Raw genomic sequence first — 12,477 nt, forward strand, 5'->3', positions numbered from 1 at the left:
AGCAATCCCACTGCTGGGCATACACACTGAGGAAACCAGAAGGGAAAGAGACATGTGTACCCCAGTGTTCATCACAGCACTGTTTATAATAGCCAGGACATGGAAGCAACCTAGATGCCCATCAGCAGATGAATGGATAAGAAAGCAGTGGTACATATACACAATGGAGTATTACTCAGCCATTAAAAAGAATACATTTGAATCAGTTCTAGTGAGATGGATGAAACTGGAACCTATTATACAGAGCGAAGTAAGCCAGAAAGAAAAACACCAGTACAGTATACTAACGCATATATATGGAATTTAGAAAGATGGTAACAATAATCCTGTGTACGAGACAGCAAAAGAGGCACTGATGTATAGATCAGTCTTATGGACTCTGTGGGAGAGGGAGAGGGTGGGGAGATTTGGGAGAATGGCATTGAAACATGTATAATATCATGTATGAAACGAGTCGCCAGTCCAGGTTCGATGCACGATACTGGATGCTTGGGGCTGGTGCACTGGGACGACCCAGAGGGAGGGTATGGGGAGGGAGGAGGGAGTAGGGTTCAGGATGGGGAACACAGGTATACCTGTGGCGGATTCATTTTGATATTTGGCAAAACTAATACAATATTGTAAAGTTTAAAAATAAAATAAAATTTAAAAAAAAAAGAAAAACATAAAAAAAAGAAAAAGAATTTATTTTGTTTTGCCAAGAAGTTCTTTTTTAATCAAGTAAAATGGGTTAAAGTTGCTCACAGATTTCTAAGTTATACTTCTTTTCATGGGCAATGTGGTAGAGTTGCAGAGGAGTGAGGATCAAGTCATAAATGTCACAAAAGGTCAGGAAGTTATTCCCCAGAGGGCCCAGTAATGAGGTAGCAAATATCGATTATCGAGTTCTCTGTCACCTTCCCCTAGCAGTGGCATTTGAAGAGCCAAGGAAGAACCAGAGCTCTGGGGGTGGAAACGCTGTGGTGTGGATGTGGGAGCTGCAGTGTGTGTGTGTTTGGGGGAGACTTTGGGCGTTACAGATTTCTAACCAGCTTCTCTCTAATAAAGGGGGAATGTGGGTTACTATGGCACTTTAATCACATATTAACTGCAAACCAGTTAGTATGTTAATTGGATTATCAACACTTGACTATATATTCTTAAAGTTAGGTATGGTATTGTAAATAATATACCTAGTATAGCAGAACAGATTAAGAAGAAGTGGCAAAAATACACAGAACAACTATACAAAAAAGGTCTTAATGACCTGGATAAACATGATGATGTGGTCACTCACCTAGAACCAGACATCCTGGAGTGTGAAGTCAAGTGGGCCTTCAAAAGCATTACTATTAAAGTTACTGGAAGTGATGGAATTCCAGTTGAGCTATTTAAAATCCTAAAAGATGTTACTGTGAAAGTGAAAGTGAAAGTTGCTCAGTCATGTCTGACTCTTTGCAACCCCATGGACTACACAGTCCATGGACTTCTTCAGGCCAGAATACTGGAGTGGGTAGCCTTTCCCTTCTCCAGGGGATCTTTCCAACCCAGGGATCGAACCCAGGTCTCCCGCATTGCAGGCGGATTCTTTACCAGCTGAGCCATAATGGAAGCCCGTTACTGTTAAAGTGCTGCACTAAATATGTCAGCAAATTTGGAAAACTCAGAAGTGGCCACAGGACTGGAAAAGGTCAGTTTTCATTCCAGTCCCAAAGAAGGGCAGTGCCAAAGAATGTTAAACTATACAATTAAGCATACAGTTAGGGCTTCCCTGATAACTCAGTTGGTAAAGAATCCTCTTGCAGTGCAGGAGACCCCAGTTGGATTCCTGGGTCGGGAAGATCCACTGGAGAAGGGATAGGCTACCCACTCCAGTATTCTTGGGCTTCCCTTGTGTCTCAGCCGGTAAAGAATCCGCCTGCATTATGGGAGACCTGGGTTTGATCCCTGGGGTTGAAAAGATCCCCTGGAGAAGGGAAAGGCTGCCCACTCCAGAATTCTGGCCTGGAGAATTCCATGGGCTGTATATGTATAGTCCATGGAGTCGCAAAAAGTCAGACACGATTGAGTGACTTCACTTTGACTTTCACATTTTGTTCTCATTTCACGTGCTAGCAAGGTTATGCTCAAACCTTCAAGGTAGACTTCAGTAGTACATGAACTGAGCCTCCAGATGTACAAGCTGGGTTTAGAAAAAGCAGAGGAACCAGAGATCAAATGGCCAACATTGTTTGGATCATAGAAAAAGGGAGGGAATTCCAGAAAAGCATCTACTTCTGCTTTATTGACTATGCTAAAGCCTTTGACACTGTGGATCACAACAAATTGTGGAAAATTCTTTTGCAAAGAGCAGAAAAAATCTTGATGCTGAGAAAGTAAGAGGAGAAAGAGGGGATGCGAGGATGCTCCTTCATCCTTTGGAGGAGCAAAACATGAGACGGTTAGATAGCATCACTGACTCAATGGACATGAATCTGAGCAAACTCCTCCTCCTGCCATGCTGCAGTTCATGGAGTCTCAGAGTCGGACAGGACTTAGCGACTTTACAACAACAATAATGGCTGAAGAAACGTAGCAGGGGAAAAGGGTGTACTTTTGCTAAATTTTTTATTTCAATTTTAATGCAGTCTGTTAGTTTTATTTGTACTTCTTATTGACTTATGAGTAATAGTGTTAGCTACTATTGATTACTTATCTGGACTGGTTAGTTTGTGATCTTTACAGAAACCCTTTGAAGCCTCGTTAACCTCTTTTATACTTGTTGAAGCTCAGAGAAGTTACTCATATTTTCACTACTAATAACAGGTAGAGTCTAGATATAAACCAAGTTCTCTTTGACCCTAAAGTCTTTGTTTTATTGCCCAAACCTGATCTTGGCTTTCTGATATGACGTGCTATATTTGTGAAATGAAAATATTCTTTTGAAATGCTTACAGTCCTACTTACATGTGGCTACATGGCTTCCCTGGTGGCTCAAAGGTGAAAGCGTGTGCCTGCAGTGTGGGAGACCCGGGTCCTATCCCTGGATTGGGAAGATCCCCTGGAGAAGGCAATGGCAACCCACTCCAGTATTCTTGCCTGGAGAATCCCATGGATGGAGGAGCCTGGTAGGTTACAGTCCACAGGGTCGCAAAGAGTCAGACACGACTGAGTGACTTCACTTTCATTTTCTCATGTCAATGGGATCTCTAAAAACAGACAAACTTTAAGCCCTGATTATTAGGAAAGTAAACTTATCTAAGCTTTCATTTTCTCATTTGCAAAATAAATATAATGGTCCTACCTCACTAAGATTTATGAATATTAAATGGTACACATGGTAAGGTAGGTTCATTAAGGTCATGTTATTTTCTTTATTAAATTATTTTATTGCTTTTAATTTATATAGATCTAGTATTGCAGATTTCTGAGAAATCTGAAAATGTTCTTGATTTCAGATACTTTATAGGATACATTTTAAATAATATTCCACATTCTAAATTTAAATTTATTAATTGCTAGTTCTGAAAGTTCCTCTGTTCTTCTTCAGGGGATCTTCCCAACCCACAGATTGAACCAGGTCTCCTGCATTGCAGGCAGACTCTTATACCATCTGAACCACCAGGGAATCCCAGTTCTAAAATAAATAGAATGCTTTAAATTGTAGCTTCCTTTCTCCTTTTCGTTTTCGAACATTCTTTTTCAAAAATTCTTTGTCCTTTCTTCCCGTGCTATGGCTTGCACTATCCAGTTCACCAACCAGGGATCGAACCTGTCCCCCTTGCGGTGGAAGCACAGAGCCCTAACCACTGGACCACCAGGGAATTCCCTGTCCTTTTTGATTAATGTAGAAAGATGCAATCTATAATAGTTACGAAAAAAAAGTAGCAAAAAAGTATATATACATATGCTTTTTAATTTTGTACACACATACACACACACATGTCTGGGTGTGTGCTCATTTGCTCAGTCATGTCCAACTCTTTGCAACCTCGCGGACTATAGTCAGCCAGGCTTCTTTTTCCATGGAATTTTCCAGGCAAGAATCCTGGAGTTGGTTGCCATTTCCTACTATAGGAAATCTTCCTGACCCAGGGATGAAACCTGTGTTTCTGGTGTCTCCTAAATTGGCAGGTGGACTCTTTACCACTGTGCCACCTGGGAAGCCCATATTTATATATGTAAATATAAGAATATATGTGATATATAAGTATTATGTGTTCATATATATCTCTCAATGGATTCGTTTTCTGTTCTTCTACTACCCTATGATCATCCTGAATATTGTGAACAGCATAGGGATTTTTCTTAGTTAAGGATCTCGTTATTTCTTGCTTGAACTACTGCACTAGTCTACTAACTGGTCTCCCCACCTCCATTCTTGCTCCCTCTCAGATTCATCCACCACAGTATGCCGACTGACTTATGTGAAATGCGATTTTCTGTCATTCTCCTACTTAACAGTGGTTCTCAATGACCTACAAGATAAAATTTAAGAATCTTCGTATGGCATTCTAGTTCTTCCATAATCTGGCCTGTTCATCGTCAATCTCTTTTTCTATCCCTCGTTATCTCTATGCTTACATTCTAATAATAACAGTAATCTATTATACCAGTGGTACCTCACACCTCACCCCCTTTACCATATATCAAAGGATTGTTTCACGTTCAATCCTTTGTTCCTATTGTTTATTCCCTTATCTTGAATGTTCTTTTCCCTGTTATTTATCTCCCTAACTTCTCATCTTTTAAGATCTAGCTCACGTATCCTTTCATGTCCAACATAATTAACCCTGACTTTCCTCCCTGACCTATTTCTGGGCTGGGCTAAGGGAATGACCCCCTCTGTTATCAGAGCAGATGGCTGGCATAAACGCATTGACCACAAGACTACCACTTTCTACTTAGATGTTTGTCTTTCTCTTAGGCTGTGTGTCCTCCAGGACAGGGACTGTGTCTTGTTTCCTCTTTCATCAACACAGTGCCTGGGAAAATAAGCATTCAATAAATCTTTATGGAATGAATCAAACAGGCCTTATTTTATTTAAATATTTTAAAATGATTATTAATTTTTGGCCACACCTTGCAGCTTGTAGGATTTTACTTGCCCAACCAAGGATTGAACCCCAGCCTGCCACAGTGAGAGCACAGAGTCCTAACCACTGGACCATGAGGGAATTTCCAGTCCTGTATTTTAGAAGGGAAAGATCTGTAGAGTCAATTAAAGGTGATAATTGGCCTCTAGTCACTTCTTTGGGCCCTGCAGTTCTCTTTTAAGAAGTTAATCTTTTTTTCCTTCTGCGCTGGGTCTTCGTTACTGTGTGTGGGCTCTATGTAATTGCAGCAAGTGGGGGCCACTCTCTCGTTGTGGCATGGGCCTTCTCACTGCGGTGGCTTTTCTTTTTGTGGGGTGTGGCTCTGGGCCACTCTCTCGTTGTGGCATGGGCCTTCTCATTGCGGTGGCTTTTCTTTTTGTGGGGTGTGGCTCTGGGCCACTCTCTCGTTGTGGCATGGGCCTTCTCATTGCGGTGGCTTTTCTTTTTGTGGGGTGTGGCTCTGGGCCACTCTCTCGTTGTGGCATGGGCCTTCTCATTGCGGTGGCTTTTCTTTTTGTGGGGTGTGGCTCTGGGCCACTCTCTCGTTGTGGCATGGGCCTTCTCATTGCGGTGGCTTTTCTTTTTGTGGGGTGTGGCTCTGGGCCACTCTCTCGTTGTGGCATGGGCCTTCTCATTGCGGTGGCTTTTCTTTTTGTGGGGTGTGGCTCTGGGTACGAGAGTTTATGTAGTTGTGATGCACAGGCTCAGTTGCTCTGCAGCATATGGCATCTTCCCAGATCAGGGATCGAACCTATGTCCCCTGCTTTGGCAGGTAGATTTTTAACCACTGGACCACCAGGGAAGTCTGGCCCTCTAGTTTTTAAGATATACAAATATACTCATATGCAGAGAGAGCTTGATGAATTAGCAACAGTTTTATTACCTTCTAGAGGATTCCTACCTTCGCAGTATATGATTTTCAATAAAGAGGTGGATTCTTTATTTTTCCAATAAAGAGGTGGATTCTATGTGTGCATTCTCAGGAGTCCCTTGACTTAAGATTGTGGATAATCTGCTTCTTAAAATGTGGAGGATTATCAGGTTGACTCTCTGGTCCATACTTATCTCTACCCCTGGCTTCATTCCTTCTGACCCATTTTATTAATTTCTTAGATGTTACCTGGTTTCTTCCATGTATGGCATCTGTATATAATCCAGCTTGGCTACCTTTTGCCTTGTAGGGGTTCTGGTTAAGATAGGATTTAAACCATAAATGTGTTTGTTCATGTCTGACCTTGTTAGTACTCCTCCAACCTTTTGATTTTCAAATAAACTTTTTAAAGTTTTGCATAATTTATTCTAAATTTAAAGGCATCTTTTGATATTGGTTTAGGTATAGTTACGTTCTCTGCTAGGTATTAATGGTGGTACTGTAATCCAACAGCTTCATTAAATTCATCATATTTAGGCATTTTTTAAGTCCTTAAAGTTATAATTTGCTAAAAGTTACATTGCCAGACTGTTTGAGACCCTATGGACTGTAGCCCACCAGGCTCCTCTGTCCATGGGATTTTCCAGGCAAGTATACTGGAGTGGGTTGCCATGCCCTCCTCCAGGGGATCTTTATTATTATTGTTTCCTTTCCTATATTCCTCATTGCCAGGAGTTTGACCTTTAAAAATTCTTTTTACTGTCATTTTAGAGGAGTTTGGGGGTGGGGTGGGGCGAGGTGCACACTCAACCTTTATAGAAAAATTACAAGTTATAAATTTATCCAGAATTTCTGAAGAGTTTAATCATCTTGAATGTTCTTCATTTTACTGGTTTGTGGGTGTGTATGTTTTGCCTCAAATGACCATTCTCATGTGTTTTCATTAACTGTGCAATTATCAACCAGCATCTATAAGGATACCTACCCCTTCCTGCTTTTTAAAATTTTTCCTTAAACTAGTTCAAGTTATTTTAAAGACTCCAAATAACTTATTTTTTAACTGTATACTTTTTAAATACAAATCTGGTATATACTATCATAGGGAAAATTCAAGCAGTACCAAAGTGTATAAAGTAAAAAGGCATCTCCTTTCTCCTCATACTCATCCTTCATTGCTTTTCTCCTCATACTTGTACTTCAGAGGTAATCATTGTTTACAGCATAGCCTTTTAGACTTTTTTTCTATACATAGCACACATATATATAATTGTATATATATATATTTTTTATATATGTGTATATTTAATTAAGTGATACACTATAAAGTTCTTCTGAGCTTGAGGTTTTTAACTTTGTACTTACAAAAACTATTAGCTGTGGTCATGTTGATATGGTTTTTAAGTAACATTAGCTATATCCACATTGACGTTTGTTGTTGTTTAGTTGCTAAGTCATGTTCAGCTGTTTGCAACCCCGTGGTCTATGGCCCACCAGGCTCCTCTGTCCCTGGGATTTTCCAAGCAGAAGTACTAGAATGGGTTGTCATTTCCTTCTTCAGGCGATCTTCCCAACTCAGGGATTTAACCCAGGTCTCCTGCACTGGCCGGAGGATTCTTTACCAGTGAGCCTCCAAGGAAGCCTCTACATTGATTGACATTAGGTTATTTCTAATTTTTCACTACCAAGAATAATGCTGCAGTAAATAACCTTGAAAATTTCCCCTTGATACATACATGTTTGTTAATTTGTTTATTTCTGTAGACTAAATTTCTAGAAGTGAAATTTTGAATAGAATGTTATTTATGTATACAATTTTTATTATTTTTTAAAATTTCTTTCCAGAAAAGGTTGTACCATTTTATACAACTACAGTTCAGTTCAGTTCAGTCGCTCAGTCATGTCCGACTCTTTGTGACCCCGTGAATCGCAGCACGCCAGGCCTCCCTATCCATCACCAACTCCCGGAGTTCACTCAGACTCATGTCCATAGAGTCAGTGTGTAAAAGTGTTTCCTCACCAGTGCTAGTTATTAGTTTTTGTCAGTCAAGATAATACAGAGTTCTCTGACAATTCAGTGTTCTCCAAGGCCTGAATCTGTGTTACTATGATGATCCACAAGGTGGGGCTAATTTTCTGGACATCTACATACTCAGACTGGGCTTAAGGAACGCAGTTTACAAAGTACAGTCACATATCTCCCCAAGAAGGATTTTTGGACATCATCACTAACTATAAATTATTCCTTCAATTTGAGAGTATGGTATTTTCCCAGAGATTGATGAAACAAACTATCATGTGGTTATTAATAGAATATATCACAGACATCTAAATATCTAACAGCTCTAATGTGATAAATATATGTCATAATAAAAGGCTATAGGATCATAAGATTACTGTCTTAAGTTTCAAATGAATTCATTTCAGTTTATTCCATGATTTATATACTGCTTTCAAGAACAGTAAAAAAGACAACCATTAAATGTTTAGTGAGTGCCAAAAAAAAGAATAGTAAAAACATAGAATACAACCCTTTGGTTTGTCTGTAGGTTACTTCTTCCTACTCATAGTTCCACGGCCCAGGTTAGAAGCTTTTATTCTCTGATTTTGTCAGATAAAATAGAATTTATGAAGACAGAATAGTTTTGTTTTAGAGCACAGGTTCTACAACCAGAATGCCAGGATTCAAATCTGGGCTGTTCTGTTTTACTGGCTGATCTTAGCCATGCTACTTGACCTTTCTGTACCTTTGTTTCTTCGTCTTTAAAGGGAGATAATAATAGTACCTACCTTCCTCTTAGGGTTACTGTGAGGATTAAATGAACAGTTGTGTGAGTGTGTATGTGTATGACTCAGAATAGCATGCAGTTTTAAAATTGTGCATAAATGTTAGTTATTGGTTGTTAGTATTAATGCTATTAATTTATAAACTGAAACTTGAATAACTGTCATGGAGATTTTCTCAAAACATATTTGGAAAGAATTTTCCCCTTAGTATTTTCTCTGGAACATACAGGATAACATCTTCAGCTTACCATCTGGTATCTGAGATTTCAAATGACATCTTTATGCTGCTATTCTTTAGTTTCTCAATAAACATTCAGTGAAGAATGAGTCATTTCTTGGTGTTCAATTTGGAGACTGGTTAAACTATTCATTAGTATAGTGGTGTTATCTTCAGACCAGGCACATTAGCATCATCTGAAACTTGTTAGAAATGAAACTTCTTGGATTCTACCCCAAACCTACTGAACATGAAACCTTGAGAATACAGTTTAGCAGTTTGTTTCAACAAACCCTCCTGATGATTCTGATGCATGCTAAGGTTTGATAACCACTGCTTTAGGAAATAATTAAGAACTTAACATTGTATTTAGTATACATGCCAAGGATTACTCATTAGACCATATGATTTTGTTGACATTACTCTGTTGAAGAAACTTTTTAAAATGGTACTTTCTCTTTTCTTTAGAAAAGGTGAGACTTTAGGCAATAATTTAACTTTTACATATTTAGAGGATTTTTATTGTATATATTTTAAACGCCTCTAGTAGATAGAATTACCAGACTTGTCTGCATAGCTGTAAAGAAACTTTCTTGGCAAAATTTAAAACATTTTGTAGAGAATGTATGATTGATAAATTGGGTGAAGCTTGAAAGTGAAAGAAGAGAGTGAAAAAGTTGGCTTAAAGTTCAGTACTCAGAAAACTAAGATCATGGCATCCAGTCCCATCACTTGATGGCAAATAGATGGAGAAACAGTGGAAACAGTGACAGACTTTATTTTTTTTGGGCTCCAAAATCACTGCAGATGGTGACTGCATCCATGAAATTAAAAAAGACGCTTACTCCTTGGAAGGAAAGTTATGACCAACCCAGACAGCATGTTAAAAAGCAGAGACGTTACTTTGTCAACAAAGGTCTGTCTAGACAAGGCTATGGTTTTTTCCAGTAGTCATGTATGGATGTGAGAGTTGGACTATAAAAAAAAGCTGAGTACTGAAGAATTGATGCTTTTGAACTGTGGTGTTGGAGAAGACTCTTGAGAGTCCCTTGGACTGCAAGGAGATCCAGCCAGTCCATCCTAAAGGAAATCAGTCCTGCCTGAATGTTCATTGGAAAGACAGATGCTGAACCTGAAACTCAGTACTTTGGCCACCTAATGTGAAAAGCTGACTCATTTGAAAAGACCCTAATGCTGGGAAAGATGGAAGGTGGGAGTAGAAGGGACGAAAGAGGATGAGATGGTTGGATGGCATCACCGAGTCAATGGACATGAGTTTGAGTAAACTCCGGGAGTTGGTGATGGAGAGGGAGGACTGGCGTGCTGCAGTCCATGGGGTCGCAAAGAGTTGACACGACTGAGTGACTGAATTGAACTGAACTGAAGCCAAAAGTTAGTTGAGAACATTAAACTTATATGTACTCATTTTAACCTACCAGTTTAGTAGTATTTGATATATTAGTTTCTTACTACTATAGTGATACACAAAAAGGTAAGAGATGATATAAAAAGTTGAAATTTAATAGGACTACAAAACTAATTAAAATTGAAGTAGGAGTTGGGGAGAAGGAAGTGCTATAGCTTACTAAAATATGTGAAAATGTTAAAGGGGATTTAGATAACAGCTCAATGTGAATTCATGTGATATAGCCTCCAGAACAGCTGGAATCCTAATCCTTTTGCATTAACAAAAGATGAATATGTAGACTATGAGAAGTGATAGTCTGTTTGGAATCCTGTTTTTGGCATCATACTTTAAAAGGAATAAAGGATTGGAATTCACTAAGAGTACAATGAACAGATGTTAAGGGGGCTGAAACCATGCCAAATAAGGAACACTTGATGGTACTGAATATCAATAGTACTGGGAGGTTTACCTTGCCTCAGAAGGATCCCAAGTGCTAGAAAGGAAAAAGTCCTTCCAACAAAAGTCCTTCGGGGTTAATTTTTGCCCCTCGGCATTAATTTTATTTGCTCTCTGCTGCTTTTTCTCCTCTAAAATCAGTAAGTCTGCTGACTTGGGGGCCTTGTGGCCAGGGAGTCACTAGGACGTACCTTGTACACTGGAGAGAAGATTGGGGAGCTACGTATTCTGGAAAATGGTGATCAGATCACATCAAATACTCAGAGTTTGAAAGTAGCTGTGAAATAACCCTCATTTTATGAGCGTTTCCTTTCCATCTCCTTGGTCTCTTCATTAGACCCTTTTGCTGGCCTGCTTTTTTTACACCTCCAGTGTGACAGCCAATTAGCTTCCCTCGTCTATGATCTTGTTGTCTTCTATAATAAGAAACCTAAGGGCAGATACCTTTTTCCTGAGGTAAAACAAGCCCTGTGTTTTACCCTACTTTAGGATGACCCATGTCTATACATTGCCTCTCATGGAACGCTCAGATATTAATCCACCAACTGAGAAATTACAAAATAGAGGAGTTCACTAGGGATCTGATCTCTTTTCTTTTTAGCCGCAATGATATGGGGGAGGAGGTTTTCTGAAACTTGGGAATCTGCTAAGATATAGGGGTCTGTCTTACCTAATGCAGCTGACTAGCTGTATAGCTGGAGACATTGACCAGATATATCTTTCAGCTCCATGTTTTGGTAACTTGGAGCATGGGATTGAGTGGAGTAGCAGATAGGAATCTCCCAGGTTTCTGACTTGCATGATTATGATGGTGAAGGGCTTTCAAACATAGTAGCGAATACAGAGGGGTACAGACTTTGAGGGAGAAGACTGATGCATTTAACTATGGAATGGCTCAGGAGTAAAGAATTTGCCTGCCAATGCAGGAGCCACAGGAGACGTGGGTTCAATCCCTGAGTTGGAAAGGTCCCCTGGAGAAGGGCATCACACTCCAGTACTCTTGCTTGGAGAATCCCATGGACAGAGGAGCCTGGCGGGCTACAGTCCATAGCGTCGCAAAGAGTTCGACGTGACTGAAGTGACTAGCATGCATGCATACATGCTGTGTGTTAGGATGTCCTAAAACGTATCCACAAAAATATATCTAATAAATAATTGGATAAAACAATCTGAAAATTAGGAAAAAGACAAAGAGTTCTTCAACCACAAGAATGAGTGGGATTTCCGTGGATATAATGTAGCATTCAGTTCAGTTCAGTTGCTCAGTCATGTCCAACTCTTTGCAACCCCATGGACTGCCCCATGCCAGGCCTCCCTGTCTAACACCAACTCCCGGGGTTTACCCAAACTCATGTCCATTGAGTCAGTGATGCCATCCACCCATCTCATCCTCTGTTATCCCCTTCTCCACTTGCACTCAATCTTTCCCAGCATCAGGGTCTTTTCAAATGAGTCAGCTCTTCACATCAGGTGGCCAAAGTATTGGAGTTTCAGCTTTAGTATCAATGTTTCCAATGAATATCAGGACTAATCTCCTTTAGGATGGACTGGTTGGATTTCCTTGCAGTCCAAAGGACTCTCAAGAGTCTTCTCCAACATCACAATTCAAAAGCATCAATTCTTTAGCTCTCAGCTTTTATTATAGTCCAACTCTCACATCCATACATGACTACTGGAAAAACCATAG

At 39.8% G+C, this 12,477-nt stretch overlaps 1 protein-coding gene across 2 annotated transcripts in view; it reads left to right on the top strand.

The window, feature by feature from the left end:
- IFT74 (intraflagellar transport 74) overlaps positions 1–12,477 on the top strand; it is a 94,268-nt gene that overhangs the window by 53,703 nt on the left and 28,088 nt on the right. The window lies entirely within an intron of this gene.

The sequence above is a fragment of the Bison bison genome, unplaced genomic scaffold (assembly GCF_000754665.1).
Source record: "Bison bison bison isolate TAMUID 2011002044 unplaced genomic scaffold, Bison_UMD1.0 scf7180017864326, whole genome shotgun sequence".
Taxonomy (NCBI): domain Eukaryota; kingdom Metazoa; phylum Chordata; class Mammalia; order Artiodactyla; family Bovidae; genus Bison; species Bison bison.